Source organism: Haliotis rufescens, unplaced genomic scaffold, assembly GCF_023055435.1.
Source record: "Haliotis rufescens isolate VD_foot unplaced genomic scaffold, xgHalRufe1.0.p SCAF_60, whole genome shotgun sequence".
In the NCBI taxonomy this organism is placed as follows: Eukaryota; Metazoa; Mollusca; class Gastropoda; order Lepetellida; family Haliotidae; genus Haliotis; species Haliotis rufescens.
Window position 1 is genome coordinate 2,685,441 of NW_025964335.1, and position 22,758 is coordinate 2,708,198.

Genomic DNA, 22,758 nt, shown 5'->3' on the forward strand with positions numbered 1-22,758 from the left:
ACTCTTTATTCACTTATAATTTTTTAGATGAAATATGACAGTATATTACCCACGTGGTGAAGATACAGGTGGTATGTTGAAATCCGGACGTCACACCTGCGTCGTACAAGGTTGACCTTGTTTTATTCGTATTGATTGGATAACCGTGACCTCTGTCACATCGGAACTACTTTTTTCATTCATAAAAAATCGCAAGACGTAATTCATTTTGCAACTACAAGGCATAACTGAAGCAATCTCATGAGAGCAAGAGATAATTACAAACACTTTATTAAACCAAACAAGATAGTCACACGCATCAAATTCGGTTTGCATTGTGTATAAGTTATGCATAGAGCTTCTACATACATTATATAATCGAGCTATATCCATTCACAATATACGACTACCGACCAATAGATCGAGGGTCCCCATCAGCGTGACGTACCCAACCACTTTCACAATGTTCAATTTGATTTAACGTAAACAGATAAGCGTGGTGAAATGAAGTCAGTTTAAACTAGCTGGTCAGATATCTAGACTTACTTGGGATGATCCGGTTGTGCCATTAGTGTCCCCTTCGAAGGTTTTTTGTGGCGCTGTTTCGGGAGTTGTTTGTTCACGACTGCACGAACAGATCACTCAAAGTGAACATTTCAAATACAAATCATTCAAAAACTCCGTCGAAGTGTACCTGATTTCAGATTATGGGGCCCAAAATATCCCAAATGAGAGCAATAACATTCCCTATCTCAAGTGTAAAACGCTGTGAGTAGATCACAGTTGTCTTTTCTTATTCCGGTGGTGACCTTGCCCTTCTTTCGAAGTTGTCACTGACATGCAAGCAGACTTGAATTTGTTGATGTTCACGTCTTCAGTATAGGGTGGTACAGTTAACATGAATGTCTCTGGCGAACAATATGATTTCCCTCTTCCAAAATGGTACGGACATGATATAAATTCAGCTGACTGATCAAGGAAACCGAACCATTTTGATTGCACAGCCGGAACACCGACAGTGCGAGTGACCGACTGGTTGGTCCGATATTCAAAGCCCGGCGCTAATGTGACTTTTCAAATTTTCTTACAGGTGCCCTGCGTACTAACAACATGGCGCTTGAATTATTATAAGTTGAAGAAATTCTTCCAAAAGGATCTTGAGCGTCGGTGCTGTTTTGTTTGCAAACACAACTGCAGGCGCATGTTGTTAAAGCGTATGCATAGAAATGTCAACAATGCCCATATTTGGACATATATCAATATTCATGTGCAACCAGATTTTGCAACCGGTTTCAGTTTGGTCTGTCAACGAACGAAAGTTGTTTTGTATTTACAATTAAATATATTTAACGTAGGTAATAAATAAAATACCACACTCATTCTCGTTACATACCATTTTTACGAAACTCGTGAACTATCTATGGTATTTGACCTCGCTTTCGCTCGGTCAGATATCATTGGAAGTCCACTTGTTTCGTAAAAAATTGTTATCTAACGAGAATGAGTGTAGTATTCTCTGTGTATACATACTATATGTTTACAATAAACTTTATAACCAAGTTTTCAATCCTTGCATTTATGTTCGATTTTATGAAAATACTGTCTATGTTCAGGTGGTACAAAGTTTTATAACTTCAGTTTTATAAACTAACTTTGGCGAAAGTACGCCCCCTTAATCAACTACACCGATACTTAGTTTTGATTGTTTGTTGTTAAACGCCACACTCAGCAATATTCCGGCTATATAACGGCTGTCAATAATCCAGTCTGGACCACAAAATCTAGAGATTGACATCTTGAGCAACCACCCACGCAGTTGCGATACGATGACATGTGGCTCTTTATTTACTAAATTGTCCAAACTATGTAAATCAACATAAGAAAATGGTGGAGTCTCTCACCGTTCTCAATATTGACGTCTCATTGGCTGGACTTTTATGTTCTAGGAACACCGTTCGCCATGACGTTCAGAATGTCATTCTCGCTTATATTAAAGCGTTTGGCAGTTTTACTAGTTTATAAATATCAAGGTACTTAAACCTTTATTATGGGCGAGGTGTAAATGGGCCAAGTTGCCCGAACACCTATAAAACGTAAAATGATCTATCAATCAATCGATGACATGCATCAACCAAGTCAGTGAGCCTGACCACCAGTCCCTTTTGTCACCTGTTACGAAAAGGATGGGTTGCTGAAGACTTATTCCAACCCGGATCTTCATGGAGCCGATACTTCCTACCATTAGCGGATCAGTTGCCTGTCAGGACTTGACCACACAGATGAAGAGAGGTGAGGTGAGGTGAGGTGAGGTGAGGTGAGGTGAAATTGGGTTTAACGTCGCGTCCAAGATTATTGCACTTATATAGCGACGTGCATGTACGTGTGTGTGGCTGCTTGTACTAGTCCGGACTGATGCCGATTTATAGTGCTAGCTCACTGAGATACCATGCCGCAGTTTAATATTAATACCCCACTCAGACACAGTATACTGACTCCGAGCCGACCAGTCCTTGTTTTAGCCCCTTAATGCCGAGCGCCGGACAGGGTAACAACAAGTACCATCTTTTAACGTCTTTTGGTGTGACTTCAAGCATTGAGAAGATACGTATACAACTGTACTAAATGTCCGACCAAGAATGGCCTATTAGACACAATAAAATACAATAAGTTACATTACAGTAAAATAAATATTAAAATACACACACAGTAAATAAAATATATAAAGCGAACATAGTTTATATTAATAGCTACATACCATCACTCCACAGCAAGCATTCATCATCTACCTACACACAACATGCATACATATACGCTGCCCCCACCCCCACCCCCACCGGACAAACGTACAAACACCCCCTTACAACATCCCCCTTACACGCAAGTGGTTCAATACACAGTGAGTGAGTAGGTGTGGTTGTATAACCACTAGGCTACCCCACCGCCCCTCCATAATCACAGACAGCACTAAAACACGTGTACCATACCATACCCCCATCACCACGCCCGACGCGTTACTAACGAAGGGACGTAACTCTATTGTGACTCCATTTGATTTCAAATATTTTATTACCCTTCTTTGAGTTATGGTGATATTTCATAATGTCTGATTTGTTTGTTTATTTGTTTTCAACGCCGCACGCAATATTCAGCTATATGATGGCGGTCTGTAAACAACGGGGATGATACTACTGTGTTGTGTGGTGTTGTTCTTTTATGTTTGAGGTAGCGAACCTCGAGTCAGGATGTGTTGTGTAAATCCCTATCACTCGTTTCATACGAAGTATTGCATCTTACTGGAGCAAAGACGATCAAAATAAATTTCATTTACAGAGCGTCTGAAAATTCAGGGCAAACAATTTTTCTCGTCAATACAACATCCATTCGAATGTATTTAAAATGTTGATTTGGTGATGTCAGGAGATGGCTAGAATTTGTCAACATGTATTGCATGACTTGTTTGATAGGCATTACTTAGAAGTTGGCGGATGACTACCTATGTTATCCCACTCATGTATGCCCTTGTTGTTACTGTTAATCCTCCACTTGCTATATATATTCTGCACTATGTCCCTCATTCAGTCTTGCTTGACAACGGTATAAGGATCTATACCGAAACGTCGCTTTTTTACAGTATTAAAGAAGTTGTTATCCATAAAATTGTGTCTATCATGTATTGCATTGTTTCATGAACTACTTCAAATAATCACAACTTTTGTAAAGTAACATACACTTTGCCACAGAACGTGACCATCTGATCCTCACAAACGTCAAACGTGATACACAAGCTGGGGACCCAGTCGTATCCAAAAATACATACAGTGAGTGAGTGGTGTTTGTTTTACGCCTTGAACCAAATTTCAGTTATTTCACGGGTTTTACCGGTCTTATGCCTTACCAGTGAGTGAGTGAGTGAGTGAGTTGGGTTTAACGCCGCTTTTAACAGTATTCAATGTGGGAGGAAAACCTGAAGTGATGCAGGTCTCGGACGTTTACCACTTCGGTGAAACCCACGAGCACGGGTATGGTGCTGACAAACCTAGAAACATAATCGGGTCGAACCGGGATTCGAACCCACAATCATACGTTTCTGACGTGGCCAAGGGACGCAACTCTGCACAGCGAATCGAGGCGCCTTAGACGACTGAGCAACCCGTGCCCCCTTATGCCTTACCAAACCCACGTGCTTGACTATGGTGATGATAAACCAAGACACATAGTCGGGGCAAATCTGGGATTCGAACCCACGTTAATAGGTTTCTGACACGCCTAAATGACGTACCTGCACAGCAGACCCGTGAGGATCCGGGGTAGAATCCGACAGCTGGATAACGTTAGTCACGGAACACACTCGACGATAGGTTAACGCCACTGGAAACGTGATCACATTATTTTCAAAAGAAATCTCGACCCGTTATGATCCGGATAAGAATAGGTCTTCAGCAACCCATGCTGACCGTAAAAGGCGACTATGCTTGTCGAAAGAGGCGACTAACGGGATCGAGTGGTCAGGTTCGCTGACTTGGTTGATCTATGTCATCGTATCCCAAATGCGTGGATCGATGTTCATGATTTCAATCACTGGATCGTTTGGTCCAGACTCGATTATTTACAGACCACCGTCATATAGCTTGAACATCGCTGAGTGCGGCGTTAAACAACAAACGAACAAATAATTCGTACTGTACTGACATAACGTATTATCGTCATAAGAAAAACTGCCACCACACGATCCATGACATGGCATACTAGGATGTTTCAGGTTGATGTGAAAGACTCGATTATTGACATACCGCCGTCCATAGATGGAATATTGCTTAGTGCGGCGTTAAACAACAAACACACAAACAAACAATTTAACCTTCACAGCAAAACTGAGGTGCCACAAAACGATTTGTGCACCAATGACTCCCGAAATCCGCACAGGGCGGGATAATCGACTATAAAATCTAATGCTTTGAGTCGTGTTGCAAATTCAACACAGTAAACACGCCTCAGGACGCATCTCCGCACAACGACAAGCGCCTCAGGCGATTGGGCCTTGCGTGACCCCGGAAATCAATTCAGGGCGTGGCAAGTACTGTTATGCTATTGCAAATATTCGAGAGTAAATTACTCCACAAAATTCTTTTGTTTGTTGATCGTTTAACATGATAAAGCGAAAGTCCAGCTGTATGACGGCGGTCTGTAAATAATCTAGTCTGGATAGTTACTGACACTATGAGCGTCGATCTGCACAATTGGGACGCAAGCCTATCCTCTTACGACAAGCATAGGTTGCTGGACCAATTCTAACCCGGTTCTTCACATAATACAGTCGTTGTTATTGTTGTTTGTTTGTTGTTTAACGCCGCACTCAGCAATATTCCAGCTATATGACGGCGGTCTGTAAATAATCGAGTCTGGGCCAGACAATCCAGTGATTGATATCATGAGCATCGATCCACGCAATTGGGATACGATGACATGCATCAACCAAGTCAGCGAGCCTGACCACCCGATCCCGTTAGTCGCCTTTTACGACAAGCATAGTCACCTTTTACGGCAAGCATGGGTTGCTGAAGACCTATTCTACACCGGATCTTCACGGGTCTATAATACAGTCACCGTGACAGTCCCGAGCATCTACATCTTTGGGACCCGTGAACATCCGGGTTAGAATATGTCTTCAGCAACCCATGCTTGACGTAAGAGGCAACTAATAGGATCGGCTGGTCATCGTATCCCAATTGCGTAATTCGATGCTCATGATGTCAATCACTGGATTGTCTAGTCAAGACTCGATTATATACAGATCACCGTCATATAGCTGGAATATTGCTGTTGAGTGCGGCGTTAAACAACAAACAAACAAGCAAACAATATAATATACGTTTGGAAAATGCCACATTTGTCAACACCATACCCCTGCTCGTGGGTTTCATCAAAGTGATAAATGTCCAAGACTGCATCACTTCGGGCGTCCTTCCAAATCAAACTGACATGGCGTGATATAACCGGAATACTAGTCATGGCGTTAAACCCAACTCACTCACTCACTCTTCAGACTACGAAACGCGTACAGTAAAAAGGCAACAGTAAATCTAAAGCTGTGTAAGTTTAATCGGTTATGAGACCATATCAATCACTGCATTGTCTGGTCCCGACTCGGCTATTTATAGACCGCCATCAATTGGTTTGAATGATGATGCGCGCAGCTTTAAACAACGAGAGAGAGAGAGAGAGAGAGAGAGAGAGAGAGAGAGAGAGAGAGAGAGTATTTTATTAAGATGTCACGTGAAAATAACATATACATACTGCATAAAACAAAACAAAAAACAATTATCATCGGTATTGCACCCAGCCTTTACAGCCTTATGAGACATCGTATGTACATTTAAACATGTATAAAAGTATCCAAGTAAAACATTGTAAGCTTTTGTAAGCAACAAGTAAACAAAGCCAAATACACTCACGAAGCCTTTGAAAACTGAAACAGACTATAGACGCACACACACACTGGGACATCCTTTCAAGCCAGCTGTGACACTTTTTGTAACGCCGAGTTCGTTTTAATTATAATCTTGTCACATTGGAATAGGATTTAGTAACAACCCCATTGCACGATGCGAAGGTAAGAGATTCGGCCATTCATATCGTATTTGAGGTGGTTAAATTTACGTAAATATTTCAGATATGTCCTATTGGGCATATGTTTTGTGTACACTTGCCTCGCCGGATTGTTAAACATATTCTGTTTATGACAAACACGCTGCGACTATTCAACCGTGAACAAGTTTTGTGTTGCAGAACTTATTTGTGGAGAAGGCCGTGTGTGAACCTCATGCACATGACATAAATTTCACTTTGTGCGGGACTCGTGACACGAGCCGCGTAATATCGGGAGCTGTTTCGTTATAACGTGAATCTATTGTTTGCGTCAGCTGTCACATTATTTATCCGTTCGGTTGTTGAATCATGCAGCCTCCGTTATGCTTGTTTATTATATTTGATATTTATGGAAATAGCTATAGGTCATATGTTCATTACTGTAACTACGAAAGCCTATAGGGGTCAAAACCGCAAAACATGTATTTTTCTTGACAGTCGTAATTACGGGAAGAAAACTGTAATAACGAGAATAAAGTCGATATTACGAGGTCTTAATGATGTAGTTACGAGGGTTTTGTGTCACTACGGTGTGTCACTACGGTTTGGGCCCTAATAGGTTTTCGTTCTGTACTGAGACCCTTGACGATCCGGGGTCGAATAGGTCTTCACAACCCATGCTTACCGTAAAAAGGTGACTATGCTTGTCGTAAGAGGCAACTAACGGAATCGGGTGGTCAGGCTTGCTGACTTGGTTGACGCATGTCATAATATCCCAATTGCGTGGGTCGATGCTCATGATCTCAATCACTGGATTGTCTTGTCCAGACTCGATTTTTTACAGACCGCCGTCATATAGCTTGAATATTGCTGAGTGCGGCGTTAAACAAAAAACAAACAAATAAATCGTACTGTACTAACATAACGTATTAACGTCACGTGAGCCGACATACGATCCATGCCATGCCATACCAGGATGGTTCCTGTGAAATGAACATTCTTTAAACAGAATATTCCCGAGTGCCTCATTAAACAACAAACAAACAAACAAACAAACAAATAAACAAACCAGCCTTATATTGAACACGGCGACCACTTCGGGTTTCCCTTTATTTTACAGGAAGCTGATATTACTGAAATACAGTAAACTACGGTTATAACGAACTCAACAGGACCACTAATTTTAGTTCGATATAACCGTAGTTCGTTATACGCATATATACAGCATAAATACAGCAAATAGTCGGGACAAAAAAGTAAGTTCGTTATATCCGTCAGTTCGTTTTAAGCGTGTTCGTTATAAACGTAGTATACTGTGCTGTCAAGCATGGTTAATCCGAATTGAGCGACGAAGTGTTTACCTAAAATGGTCAGTTTGTGAAGGGTTTACGGTACTTGCTGTAATATCTCTGTATGGTGTCCTCAGGCACCGTGGCGTTGTATATGACACCCAACTGTCGCCCAGATGGCGGTGTCGTGACATATGACGGAGCAGTACGAAGGGGAACGGATGTCTTGAACGTCGTGTTATGCATGGTCGGTGGATGTCATTTATTTAGATGCCAAGCTCTGTTAAAACATAGACGTGTATACAGACCCATTGCTTATCTGAATTTGTATACATTTTAGCGGTTATTGTCCAATCAAAACGCTAGAGAGCTAAACACTATCGAGATTTATCTATGAAATATATAAAGTTGCAAGAAAACGCAAAACGGAAAAGACATATATCCATGCTTGAAATGCTGTCATCTTGTCATATTTCAATTTGTGTACATCTAGGCGGTTTTTGCCCAATCAAAATGCAAGAGAACTTAAGAACCTATCGAGATTTATCGATGAAATATTTAAAGTTGCAAGAGTGAGTGATAATGGCGTCTAATCTGTCTGGTGATTTTTAAAAAAACAGCGTTTTACTCTACAAACCAGGGGTGTGGTTCAAACAGTACAAAGGGCATGCATGTACACATACAATATTCATATATGACATGATACCAACATGTCATAGATGGTATATATATTTTCCGTTTTGTGTCTTCTTACAACTTTAGGGGGCATGGGTGGCCCAGTCGTCTAAGGCGCCGCGATTCGCTGTGCGGAGTTGCGTCCCTTTGGCACACCAGAAACCTATGATTGTGGGTTTGAATCCCGGTTCGCCCTGATTATGTTTCTAGGTTTGTCAGCACCATACCCGTGCTCGTTGGTTTCACCGAAGTGGTAAACGTCTGAGACCTGCATCACTTCGGGCTTTCCTCCCACATTAAGCTGACACGCCGTGATATGACTGGAATTCTGTTAAAAGCGGCGTTAAACCCAACTCACTCACTTACTCAGATATTTGCGTGTTTTAGTTCAATCATGCTGCAGAGTGGAAATATTACCATGAAACGCAAATCGATTGCCCTGATTGCGCGTTAGTCCTTATCAGTCCTCAATCTCACTTAAACTCTTCAGACGTAATTCAATAAAAGCAAATCGTTTTAGTTACAACAAAATCAGGAAATACGTTGTCGTGTGACGGGATTTTTTAGGTCCTACACTTGATTGTCTGGTATGTTCACAGGCCGTCGTCGTCGTCGTCGTCGTGTTGCAGGAGTAGTGCTGTGCGGCGTCAGGCAATAAACACATTCTTGTTTATGCAGATTGTGTGAATACTTGCCCTGGTGTCATTACTAGTTTTCAGTGATCTATTTATGTCACCTTCACCGCTATGTTGCCCATGGGGTCCGGGTAAGGATATACAGTAAACTACGGTTATAACGAAATCAAAGGGACCACTAATTTTAGTTCGTTATAACCGTAGTTCGTTATAAGCATATATACAGCATAACGACAGCAAATAGTCGGGACAAAAAGTAGGTTCGGTATATCCGTCAGTTCGTTATAGGCGTGTTCGTTATAAACGTAGTTTATGTATGTTCCCAGAAGTCAGTGGGAATGCTTGTGGAAAGAGGAAACTGAACGGACTAACCCGACGGTTATCGTTCACCATGTCACTATAAACGTTCAGTCCGCCGTCATATAACTGGGGTGTTGCAGAGTGCGGCGTCAAGCAAGGACCAAACAAACAAACAAACAAACAAACAAAGGGCTCTGCAGCATAGAACCAAATATTGTTCCAGGATTTCGAAGTAACAACGAAAATATGATATATCCTACTCATTGAACGCAGGTAAAGCAAACCAGTCAGAATCTTGTTTACTACAAAAAAATAACTTGAGTTTGGCGAGAAAAAGGAAATGTGAATTTGGAAGGCTTGTATTTAAGACCCGCTCACCCTAACATTGCCCACGCCCCTGATAGTGTTTATATTATTTAACACTACCTAAAGTGAAATATAGTTCTTGCTCCAAATTCTAACCTTATAGACGTCGTGCAATTTAAAGTGTGTCAGATGTCCAGGGGATATCAGCTGTGACCTCGGTCCTGTCTCTTACTTCTTCGCGATGTGGGGGCGTGGCCTAAGGGGACACTGTGGTACATATTAGAATCAAATTTTATCCGGGGTAGAAAAAGGTCTTCAGCAACCCATGTTTGCTGTAAAAGGCGACTCGGCTTGTCGTAGGGGGCGACTAACGAGATCGAGTGGTCAGGCACGCTGACTTGGTTGATGCATGTCATAGATCCCAAGTGCTTGGATCGATGCTCATGATGTCAATCACCGGTTTGTCTGATCCATACTCGATTATGTACAGACCGCCGTCATATAGCTGGAATATTGCTGAGTGCGGCGTTAAACAACAAACAAACAAAACAAACAAACAAAGAATCAAGTTTACTTTAATAGATGAAATAAAACATTTTTCTAAAAGATCCGTTTTCCCTTCTCATTCTATCAATAACAACAATATATTTTTGACTGGCCTTAACAGCTGATAAGCTTTTGTTTGTTTGTTTGTCTGTTATTTAACGCCGCACTCAGCAATATTCCAGCTTATGATAAGAGATGAACAGATAAGTGGACATAACAAAGCTTTTGTTGACGACGTAAACATTGACATATGATTTAATTTCATACCTACCGGTAATCCAGGATAAGTTGAACCAACAAAAAAAAAACAGGTTTGAGACAAGGTGGCGGTGCACAGAGTGTGGCTTGAATTTGGTTGGTTACAGGTAGAGAGGGTTAACGCATGTTGTGCACGTGCATGTCATGACGATGAAATTGACTACGCTCCCGAGGACACAAGTGTTGCTTGTAAGACAATTTAGAACTCGTTTTGACAAGTAAATACCACAACTAAACGTCGTTTGATTGAAGTTAATTACAAACAGATAAACATGTCAAAGCAGGTAAGCATGCTTAAATCACCTATCAGCAGGCTCGAGAATTGGCCTGTAATGTCATAAATTACATGGTGAAAGAGACCCGTGAAGATCCGGGGTAGAATAGGTCTTCAACAACCCATGCTTGCCGTAAAAGGCGACTATGCTTGTCGTAAAAGGCGACTAACGGGATCGGGTGGTCAGGCTCGCTGACTTGGTTGATACATGTCATCGATCCCAATTCCGACAACTGGATAACGTCAGTCACGGAACACACTCGACGATAGGTTAACGCCACTGGAAACGTTATCACATTATTTGAAAATCGACCCGTTATGATCCGGATTAGAATAGTTCTTCAGCAAACCATGCTTGCAGTAAAATGCGTCTATTCTTGTCGTAAGAGGCGACTACCGGGATCGGGTGGTCAGGCTCGCTGACTTGGTTGATGTATATCATCGTATCCCAAATGCGTGGATCGATGCTCATTATATCAATCACTGGTCCAGACTCGATTATTTACAGACCGCCGTCATATAGCTGTAATATTGCGGAGTGATGCGTTAAACAACAAACAAACATGGAGAAAGAATTTACAAATACACTTACCAAAGCATTGTCAAAAGCGAGCATTTCTGCTGTCTCTATCTACACCAAAGCGCATCAGAATGTGCAGACGAGTGCCATGATTATCCGTGCTTGCTTGTTTGTTGTTTAATGCCGCACTCAGCAATATTACAGCTATATGACGGCTGTAAATAATCGAGTCTGGACCAGACAATCCAGTGCTTGACATCATCAGCATCGATCCACCCAATTGGGATCGATGACATTCATCAATCAAGTCAGCCAGCCTGACCACCCGATCCCCTTAGTCGCCTCTTACGACAAGCATAGTCAATTTGTACGGCAAGGATGGGTTGCTGAAGACCTATTCTACCCAGATCCTCACGGATCCCATGATTATCCAGTTGTCACCATATAAATCCAGCTAGCAATATTACGTTTACAGCATGCTAAAACCCCATAAACAGTCACATGGGATGAATTAAGGAATTTGTCATTGAGTCAACTGTCACTACGTTAAGGCCTCACCCTTCACAACCATTGATGAATGGCGTGACACTATCATTATTGCTCTCTAGATAACAGAATTCAATAATAACAGCAAAAGAATTCCCTTCATTGTCACCGTATTCACAGTCATCGGGCACCCCACATCAGCACGTAGCATAATGTGCTATTGAACTCAGCCGAGACAGACAGGGCGGACCTCATACACAAACATACGGGGTTAATTGTCAGGTATATCTATCCTGACTTCCCAGTAACTTTGGGCAGATGAAAACACTCAGTTGTTGCGTTCATGTGGCATGGACGTGTCGGGGCTGTTCATATGGAAGTTTCGTATTGACAAACACGTCTGGCTTGTGATACCAGGTTTATAACTCCTGTATAAATGGTAACTAGAGAAATGCATTGAAAAGCAGACATGGGATGTAACATGTACTTTAAGTATGGATGCATGTGAACACATTGTGCAGACGAGGGTTGATTCAGACACCAATGACCAATCCCACCTGAGCGAAAAACACCCCAACCCATACAACATAATCAGTGTTACTCCTACCTACCCCCACCTATACAACATATAACCAGTGTTACACCTACCTACCCCCACCCATACAACATAACCAGTGTTACACCTACCTCCCCCCACCCATACAACATAAATAGTGTTACTCCTACCTCCCCCCACCCATACAACATAACCAGTGTTACTCCTACCTCCCCCCACCCATACAACATAACCAGTGTTACACCTACCTCCCCCCACCCATACAACACAACTAGTGTTACTCCTACCTACCCCCACCCATACAACATAACCAGTGTTACTCCTACCTACCCCCACCCATACAACATAACCAGTGTTACTCCTACCTACCCCCACCTATACAACATATAACCAGTGTTACACCTACCTACCCCCACCCATACAACATAACCAGTGTTACACCTACCTCCCCCCACCCATACAACATAAATAGTGTTACTCCTACCCCCACCCATACAACATAACCAGTGTTACTCCTACCTACCCCCACCCATACAACATAATCAGTGTTACTCCTACCTACCCCCACCCATACAACATAACCAGTGTTACTCCTACTCCCGAACTATACATCAGAACCAGCGTTACTCCTACCCCCACCCATACAACATAACCAGTGTTACTCCTACCTATCCCCAACCAGACAACATAACCAGTGGTAATCCTACCTACCCTCATACAACATAACCAGTGTTACACCTACCTACCCACACCCATACAACATAACCAGTGTTACTCCTGCCTACCCACACCCATACAACATAACCAGTGTTACTCCTGCCTACCCACACCCATACAACATAACCAGTGTTACTCCTACCTACCCCCACCCATACAACATAACCAGTGTTACACCTACCTCCCCCCACCCATACAACATAACCAGTGTTACTCCTACCTACCCCCACCCATACAACATAACCAGTGTTACTCCTGCCTGCCCACACCCACACAGTATAACCAGTGTTACTCCTACCCTACCCATACAACATAACCAGTGTCACTCTTACCTACCCCCAACCAGACAACATAACCAGTGTTACTCCTGCCTACCCCCACCCTGACAACATAACCAGTGTTACTCCTACCTACCCCAACCCATACAACATAATCAGTGTTACCCCTACCTACCCCCACCCATACAACATAAATAGTGTTACTCCTACCTACCCCACCCATACAACATAACCAGTGTTACTCCTACCTACCCCCACCCATACAACATAATCAGTGTTACTCCTACCTACCCCCACCCATACAACATAAATAGTGTTACTCCTACTCCCGAACTATACATCAGAACCAGCGTTACTCCTACCCCCACCCATACAACATAACCAGTGTTACTCCTACCTATCCCCAACCAGACAACATAACCAGTGGTAATCCTACCTACCCTCATACAACATAACCAGTGTTAATCCTACCTACCCCCACCCATACAACATAACCAGTGTTAATCCTACGAACCCCCACCCATACAACATAACCAGTGTTACTCCTACCTACCCCCACCCATACAACATATCCAGTGTTAATGTTAGCTTAGAATTTACATTCCCAGGTCCTTGGTAGTGGATGTTTATCATGCAAATATTTGCTGCGCGTTCCGAGAAAGGCTTATGTTTATGTTAGCATACTATATTGTACAAACATTTACTGCCTCAAACGTTAAACACTGTAGAATAGCTCCTGTACGACACGACACAATCTAGGACACACGCTACGCACCACAGTACACCGTACAACAACATGATATGCACAAAGACATGCAACCACAACACGACACATATTACATGACACACACTGACACAACACACAATGGCAACACTCGACACCCCATAACGTGTACAACACCTACACGTTCATGACACGCAACGGCAACAAGACACTCGACGACAACATGGCACTCGACGACAACATGACACACGTGTACAACAGCTACATGTACGTGACACTCAACGGCACATAACACACGTGTACAAGACACACGACGACAACGTGACACACGTATACAAGACCTACATGTACAGAAAGTAGACCACGCCCACCAACCGACTACTGTTTCCCGATTGGCTGCTAATAGAATGGGCGGGGCTTTCACTGATGTTTTCTACATTTGTTGGTGTGTTAATAATTTTATCAGAAGTACCGGGTATGTGAAGCCATTAATGAGTACGTATTTATTTATAAGTATTGACCTCAATATGTGTGTGTTATGGAGATATAAACGTAAAAACTGGTTTGCAAATTTTACGTAAATCAGCCGTATATACATCGGTTTTTATGTTTCGATCCATATAGTCAATTCTGAAATCAACAATATATTGTGTAAATGGCGCTGGTGTATAAGGTAGCTGCTAAAGAAAATCGCCCCCATGGTGTACTACAAGAAGCTAAAGCATCTGCTCGGAGGACGGTAGGTCGATGGTTCGATCCCCGGTCGCGTCATACCGAAAGTCGTTGAAAGATGGTACTCGTTGTTTCCATGTCTGGTGCTCGGCATTATGTGGATAAAACAAGAACTGGTCGGCTCGGAGTTTGAGTGTGGGTGGGTGGTTGGCGTATTCATGTTAAACTGCGTCATATTTATCTCAGTGGACTGGCACAATAAAACCAGCATTAGTCCCGACTAGTACAAGCCAATACACACACATGAATGTACTCACGCACATACACGTGTACATGTGTGTACGTCGCTAAATAAGTGAAGTACATAAATAATTTGAAGGCGAAGCTAGACCCATTCACCTCACCACCACCATCACCGATCCTCCATGTTTGCCAGCAACACGGCCGTTAGCCAGGTGATGTTTCCGACAGGTTTTATCTGTACAAGATAGTTGGTATCTTGACCTGTACGAACTCAGCTGACTATATGACTGGTCAGCTGACTATAGGCCGGCATTAAGGACTGGTCGGCACCGAGTCCCCGAGTGTGTGTGGCTGGATGGCGCGTCCATGTTAAACTGCGGCATGGTATCTCAGTGGGCTAGCACTATAAAATCGGTATTAGTCCGTGCCACCACAACTCCTACCCACCAATCCATCCACCAAAAACAACAATATTATTTATCATTAGCTCTTTATATCACGATCTTACAAGCAAATAAATTCTGTGTTTGTTAAGATACATAGACAATAACTTACGAGTGACGAGGAAGGACGGTTTACGAGCTAATTTAATTTTGTAAGTCACGAGCTTTGGGGAGTGACTTACCACAAAGAAATTCACGAGGGACAGATAACCTGTCATTTCTCGTCACAAGTAGTTTATTGTTTTTATTACCCATTGTCAAATTTAAACATAACAAGCTAAAAAGAAACACCAAAATTCACCTTAATAAAAGTGAGGCGAAATCACATTTTGGTATATTCCTACGAGTGTGAAATTCCTGGAATTTCACCGAAGCACAGTCCAACTACATTATGATTCCACGATAGTAAAATAGTTCATTTGAAACGTATCTATATCTGGGAATATTAAACCAAATATTCCGTCATTCAACACTGGGAATCATTTTGTTTTCAGTCATTAAAAACATTAAGTAATTCATAGTAGGTGGCATAGGATATCTGATAATTAATATAAATAATCAAACACGTGCAGTTTCCTTCAATCCATTCACCAGTTTCGCGGTCGTCATTGCGCATTGGATGAATTGGATGGTAGAACCACGTCATGTGTTTGTACCGCTGAAGCTACGGGTATCACAGTCGAGTCACAAACCGCAGTGGAGAGTGTGTGCGCGGACATAGGCCTAGCAACGGGTTCATTCGGTGCATTGGAACTTGAATGTTGGAAAGATTTCAACTTCCCGAGGTTAGGGAGTTAACTGACTATAAAAGTCCAGTTTCAACACTTACCGAACTAGGCTGGAATTATGGAGTCATATTTGGGCTGGACTAACGAATCTATGCATATTCTAATCAAAATCGCGTAACAAAAACAACATCAAATACCGTGCAGATTTCGGTTGATTGCAGGATTTGCAAAGCATGTGTACTATTTCTTAGCCTCAACAGATATTTTCCAAATCTTTTCAGGTTTTCAATCAAAGTGCTTACGTTATTTGATGCAATTCGTAAAGTAAGACCCGTTGTATTACAATATAGATCTTGATTATCGTTCAGATCGTCTTTTCTGGTCGCCGCTATATTGTTTGAAGCAAATGAAAGTGATATCAGAGGTGAAATCTGATTGGCCAATATGAGGGACATAGAACTCGTAATAGCCACTGGTGGCGCTACGATCGAATCCAGAAATTCCGGTCTAGTTCGGCAAGGGTGGACCTTTACAGTCAGTTGACTCGGGAGATGGAAAGACCGCGGTGTTGGGGGGGGGGGGGGGGGGGGGGGGGGGGTTGTATGGCAGACACTGAAGACACTGTTTCTGGAAGAACATGTATCCGAAGCTCACCGATCTCTGTTTTGACAAACTGTTCCATGTTTACTCTTTCAAATACCATTTCATCGATCGTGACTAGAGCATTCAATTGTCGCCATGTTTGTTTACGTTCCACGTTCTACGAGGTAGCAGATGATTATTCATGCATATTCAATGTTTTAAGAAATCCTATCAATGTATTGTGTAAGCCATAAGCGTTGGCAACAAATGTAAACGTTTATCCTAAATTTAAAATGAAAACTTATGTTCGGTAGAATTTGTGTGGTTTGTTTGTGGTATAAAGATGAATGAACCTCATATGTGGATGAAGAAAGTAGTTCCGGCAACCAATCAAATGACAGCATTCTGAAACATCCAATCAGCTGTAAGCGAAATGTACTAACCCACACCTCCTTCCCGCAGGGGTAATAAAAGAAGAAACGATTAGTACAAGCAGCCACACACACATGCATTCACTTCGCAATATAAATATATAAATCGTGAACGCGACGCGAAATCCCATTTCACACCCAGCTTTCCTGGTAAGTTGAAAATATTGCTCAGCGCAGAAGCGGCTGACATTAACATATACATAAAGTGTATACATATTCACCTATAGAATCACGTTGTATATTCCAAGGCACGTCTGTTGTGTGTACACATATGTACATACACGATTGTCATCAATGTTTAGCTCCCTACTAGTGCCTCGTGAAAGCTCCTCACAAGGTCGCTTTGTGTTTACTTTGGGAAGATATATAGAACGGGTATTCTGATATGGGTATTCATGAGGGTTGATATTCCCCCGGGACGTTGTTGTGAGTTTGTGGGACACAGTTGTGGACATTATCTCCTATTGCAGGGACGGGGAGGATTAGGGACATATCTCGACAGTTCATGCGTTCTTGCAAGCCACGGATCTGGTGTGCTGGCCGCATTTGCTGAAGGAGAGATACATTTGGAATACTGCTTTTTTAGGTAAGCCCTGTTACTGTTGGTACATGTATGTTACGAGGTTTTGTTGAAGTGAAATGGTTTAACGCTCAAGATTATTGGACTTATATATCGATGTGCATGCGCGCGCGCGCGCGCGTGTGTTTAGTCCGGATTGATGCTGGTTTTATAGTTCTCGCCAACTGAGATGCCATTTGGCAATTTAACATGGATACCCCACCCAGACGCATTATAATGACTTCGCGCCGGTCAGTCATTGTTTTATTCCCTGAACGCTAAGCAAGTTAAACATACATGCGGCCTTTTAACGACTTTTTTGCATGACGTGGCCGGAGATCGAACCACCGATGTTCGGTTCAAAGGACAGACCACGGGCGTCTGGTATCCTATGATAACATCAACAAATAACATAGAGGTTTTTGTCGAGGGATATGTGGTCACTTTTTTATTCGTAATTATGTCAAAATACCTTAAACTCTTGTGTTCCTCAGATGTGACAGACAAATAAGATCGTGGGTTCGAATCCCTGCTTCCCCTGCTTTTCATCACTTTGGGCTATCATCCAACATCAAGCTGACACGCCTTGATGTAACTGAGATACAACTCAAAGCGATATTATACCCGATGCAACTCACTCACTCACTCACTCACTCACTCACTCACTCACAACTGTCCCATCATGATTGCAATTTTTTTTGTCTTGCCACAATTTCACGCAAATCGGTCAGTTCATTCACGCTATTGTTTTGTTTGTTTGCGCTCGTCAGAGAAATGATGGACCCGACCAATCTCCAGCAACCCATGCTTGCCGTAAAAGGCGACTATGCTTGACGTAAGAGGCGACTAACGGGATCGGGTGGTCAGGCTCGCTGTCTTGGTTGATGCATCGTATCCCAATCGCGTAGATTGGTGCTCATGATATCAATCACTGGGTTGTCTGGTCCAGACTCGAATATTTACAAACCGCCGCCATATCGTTGGAATAATGCTGGGTGCGGCGTTAAACCACAAACAAACAATGACACGCTATCAACTAGTCACCACGCAAGACCACCCGATCTATCAAATCGCCTTTAAAGACAAGCATTCATAGCTGGGTTCCCATCCTGACGGTCAGTTGCTAATGTCAAACTGAACACATACAATGTAACAGTGTTGCAAGTACGTCAAATTATACCCCGCCGTCTTCAAGCTTATTACGGGGCGGTCGAGTAGCCTAGTGGTTAAAGCTTTCGCTCGTCACGCCGAAGACCCGGGTTCTATTTCCGACATGGGTACAAAGTGTGAAGCCCATTTCTGGTGTCCCCGGGCCCCGCCGTGATATTGCTGGAATATTGCTGGAATATTGCTGGAATATTGATAAAAGCGGCGTAAAACCATACTCACTCACTCAAGCTTATTACACCAAATCAGCGTCTCAGCGTATTTTAACATTGGCTTAAGATGCGCTGAACAGAGCCTTAACACAAACAAACGTCGTCAGGAGCTCACATGGCAATACGGCGACAAACAAAAGCTTCGCATTCACATGTAAATTGTGGTAAATATACCGTTGTGAGATAAATCCATTGTGTGGCCACACAAGAGCTATTCCGCGAGGAATAAACCGTCAACCTCTGATATAAAACACTGGGCGGAATGTTTGTACAGACGATGGCTTATATATTATGCTGACAACCCATGTACACAGCATGATGATTATATGACCTCTCACGAAACTTCTCGATATGCAGGGGGCACGGGTGACCTACATTAGGGCGCCGCGATTCGCTGTGCAGAGCTGCTTCTCTTGGGCACGCCAGAAACCTAGCATTGTGGGTTCGAATCCCGGTTCAACCCCATTATGTTTCTTTAATAGCTCCGTTCCCGTTGTTGTGGCTTTCACCAAATTGGCAGGCCTCTGGGACCTGCATCACTTCAAGCGTTCCTCCCAAATCAAACTTACACGCCCTCAAACAACTGAATTAGTGTTCCAAGCAGAGTAATACCAATCTCACTCACATATTTGTACAGCCCTTGATGTTATGGCCCAATGATACGACTGTTTGACTACTTAACTCTCTTGAACTGATTAAATTTTGATTATATGTTTTGTAATTAATAAACATTTTAGAATTGGTTGAATGAAACATGTTAACTGAGATAATCATTGTTAGTGGCTGTACCCTTGATGGAGGTTAAAGTAGTGTAAAATGATTGTCCTCCAGAGAGACCACGTCATTCGAAGTAATTTTTTTCCACCACAATTTTAATCGTAGAATATGTGTGCGTTTAATCTGGCTAAATTTGTCAATAATCGCCATCAGCTGAGGGGATGATGTAAATCCGGCTGGGGTCCATGCAGGTTGCAAAAGTACTGTAAGTCCCCATGGACCCTAGCATGGTGATCTACCTTCAGCTGCTGGCGATCTATAGCCCTTTTTATATTGTACTGTTTCTTTTAGTGATATCTTTTTATGGTTGTATGCTAGTTTTAAACATTAATCTGTGATATTTTAGTAATTTTACTGTCCATCGATGACAGGTTTTATTTAGTTTAAATATATGTATTAAAAATGTATAACTTCTCTTTATATGGTATGGCTGAAATATTGCCGATGTGACGTAAAGCATTTACTCACTCACTCACTCACTTATTTGTACAGCCCTTGATGTTATGGCTTAATGTTACGACTGTTACAGTACTCTCTTGAACTGATATTTAACCATGAGTTGTGTACAGATGGAATGATAAACGTTTGTGAGCTACTTTTTTCACCACAAGAAGCTTACTCGCCGTGATATAACTGGAATACTGTTCAAAGCGGCATTCAATCAAACACACTCACTCACTATAGATATGTATGCTACAGTGTGCCTAGGCCCCGTTCCACAAAGCGATCGTAGCACTAAGACAATCGTAACTCACATACTTTAACATAGACTTACGACAATCGCAGCGCTACGATCGCTTTGTGGAACGGGACCCTGAACTGCCGAGATGAAAATCCACCGTGAACAAAAATGTAGCTGGATGAGTGAGTGAGTGAGTATGGTTTTACGCCGCTTTTAGCAATATTCCAGCAATATCACGACGGGGGACACCAGAAATGGGCTCCACACATTGTACCCATATCGGGAATCGAACTCGGGTCTTCGGCGTGACGAGCAAACGCTTTAACCACTTGGCTACCCGACCGCCCCTTGCTGGATGAGTAGAAAACCAATAGGAAACTCGAATGACACAGTTCGCGAACCGTCATCTGGGTTAATGGCATGTTGAGATGATTTTAAGGTATTATACAAGTGTCCTCAATATTGACCCAGGCCTTATCTGAGCCCTGACCTTAGCTTTGTATCATTAAATAAGGCCCCTTTATATAACGTTCTTCGGGGAAAGTGGGACGGGGGATGCTTAGGATATAATATTTTTACGTTGAATGGAACAAGATCACTATAAAAATGTTTGTGCAGACTGTTGAAGATAAAATCCCGGGGCACCCCAAGAATGGGGTCGTGTTTTGGGGAATAAACGTGTTTCACTGCTAAACGTGTTACACGTAGCCCGATTCGTGAAGATCCGGCATAGAATAGGTCTTCAGCAACCCATGCTGAGGGTAAAAGGCGACTACGCTTGTTGAAAGACTTACGGGATCGGGTGGTCAGGCTCGCTGACTTGGTTGATGTATGTCATCGTATTCCAATTGCGTGGGACCGCCTCCGTGGTCTAGAGGTAGAGCGTCCGCCCGTAGAGCGGAAGGTCCGGGGTTCGATCCCCGACCGCGTCATACCAAAAGAAGTTAAAAGATAGTACTTGTTGTTACCCTGTCTGGCGCTAGGCATTAAGGGGTTTAAAACAAGGACTGGTCGGTTCGGAGTCAGTATACTGTGTCTGAGTGGGGTATTCATGTTAAACTGGGGCATGGTATCTCAGTGAGCTAGCACTATAAATCGGCATTAGTCCGGACTAGTACAAGCAGCCACACACACACACACACACACACACACACACACACACACGTGCATGCTATTGTCTATTGTCTATTTGTCAATCCCACAAACTTTAGGAAATACTCCATTCCTTGATCCATGGGGCGTTTGTTTCAAAACGTGGTGACCATAGATACAGTTAGATATATATCTGCACAGGTTCAGGTCAATTTGTCGTGGTCGGGTTCGATTCCCGACATGGGTACAAAGTGTGAAACCCATTTCTGGTGTCCCCCGTCGTGATATTGCAGGAATATTGCTAAAAGCGGCGTAAAACCATACTCACTCACTCAGGTGAACAGTTGACTTGCCTTCGCATGTGTTTGTGACCGGTGCAAGATACGCACACCTTTTCGAGAACAACTGGTATCATCACTTTTTGATAGTGATTCATGAACACATGCTCTTGATATGGTCGGAATCGTACAATCGACTCCACTTTGGGCAGATATTTCTATTTCTATACGAATATGGAAATGGCTTTATCACCGTTATTTACGCAGCATGGCACAAATAGCTATAGAGATTTGGGTTGCCCGTCACTGCCACGATGTGTGATGTCGAATGCAGGGCCACGTCAATACTTCACGGGTTTGAACATACTACGATCCTCCATCACCCGTGACTACATACAGCCTCTGTGCGGTGTAGTAGAGACTCGTGTCGTCAATCAATCACGGAATACAAATAGTTCCTTCTCCGTGCATGAAGCTTGTGCAAGCCCTACCTTTACCTGATATTGAATAAAAGCCACACAATCATTTCCATAATCACACGAAATCACTGTTAACAGAATCAGCTGTACAATTCCGGCTATGTTAAAGCATGTGTTTACGAATAAGTAAAAAGGCTTAAATGATGATTCTTGGTGTTCGCGAAAAAGTATATTTTGAACAGATGGCCGCAAAGATGAGGCACATATTGCGCGATAAATGGTGCCGTTTTGTGTGTCGCAATTGAGGCCTCTTTGGCTTCTCCTCGCTGGAACCAGGCCTTGCAA

General features: G+C 42.7%; 1 protein-coding gene across 3 annotated transcripts in view; it reads left to right on the top strand.

Moving 5' to 3' along the window:
* Positions 1-6,480: 6,480 nt before the first annotated feature.
* The window catches only part of LOC125375872 (glucose transporter type 1-like), a 45,473-nt gene continuing 29,195 nt past the window's right edge, over positions 6,481-22,758 (top strand). The window contains exons 1-2 of one of the 3 annotated variants that reach the window (XM_048386787.1): positions 6,481-6,589; positions 17,698-17,813. The gene's annotated coding sequence lies outside the window, so the exon portion shown is untranslated. Of the gene's footprint in view, positions 6,590-17,559; positions 17,814-22,758 lie in introns of those variants that run through there. The other 2 variants (XM_048386788.1, XM_048386786.1) reach the window with 2 other exon arrangements.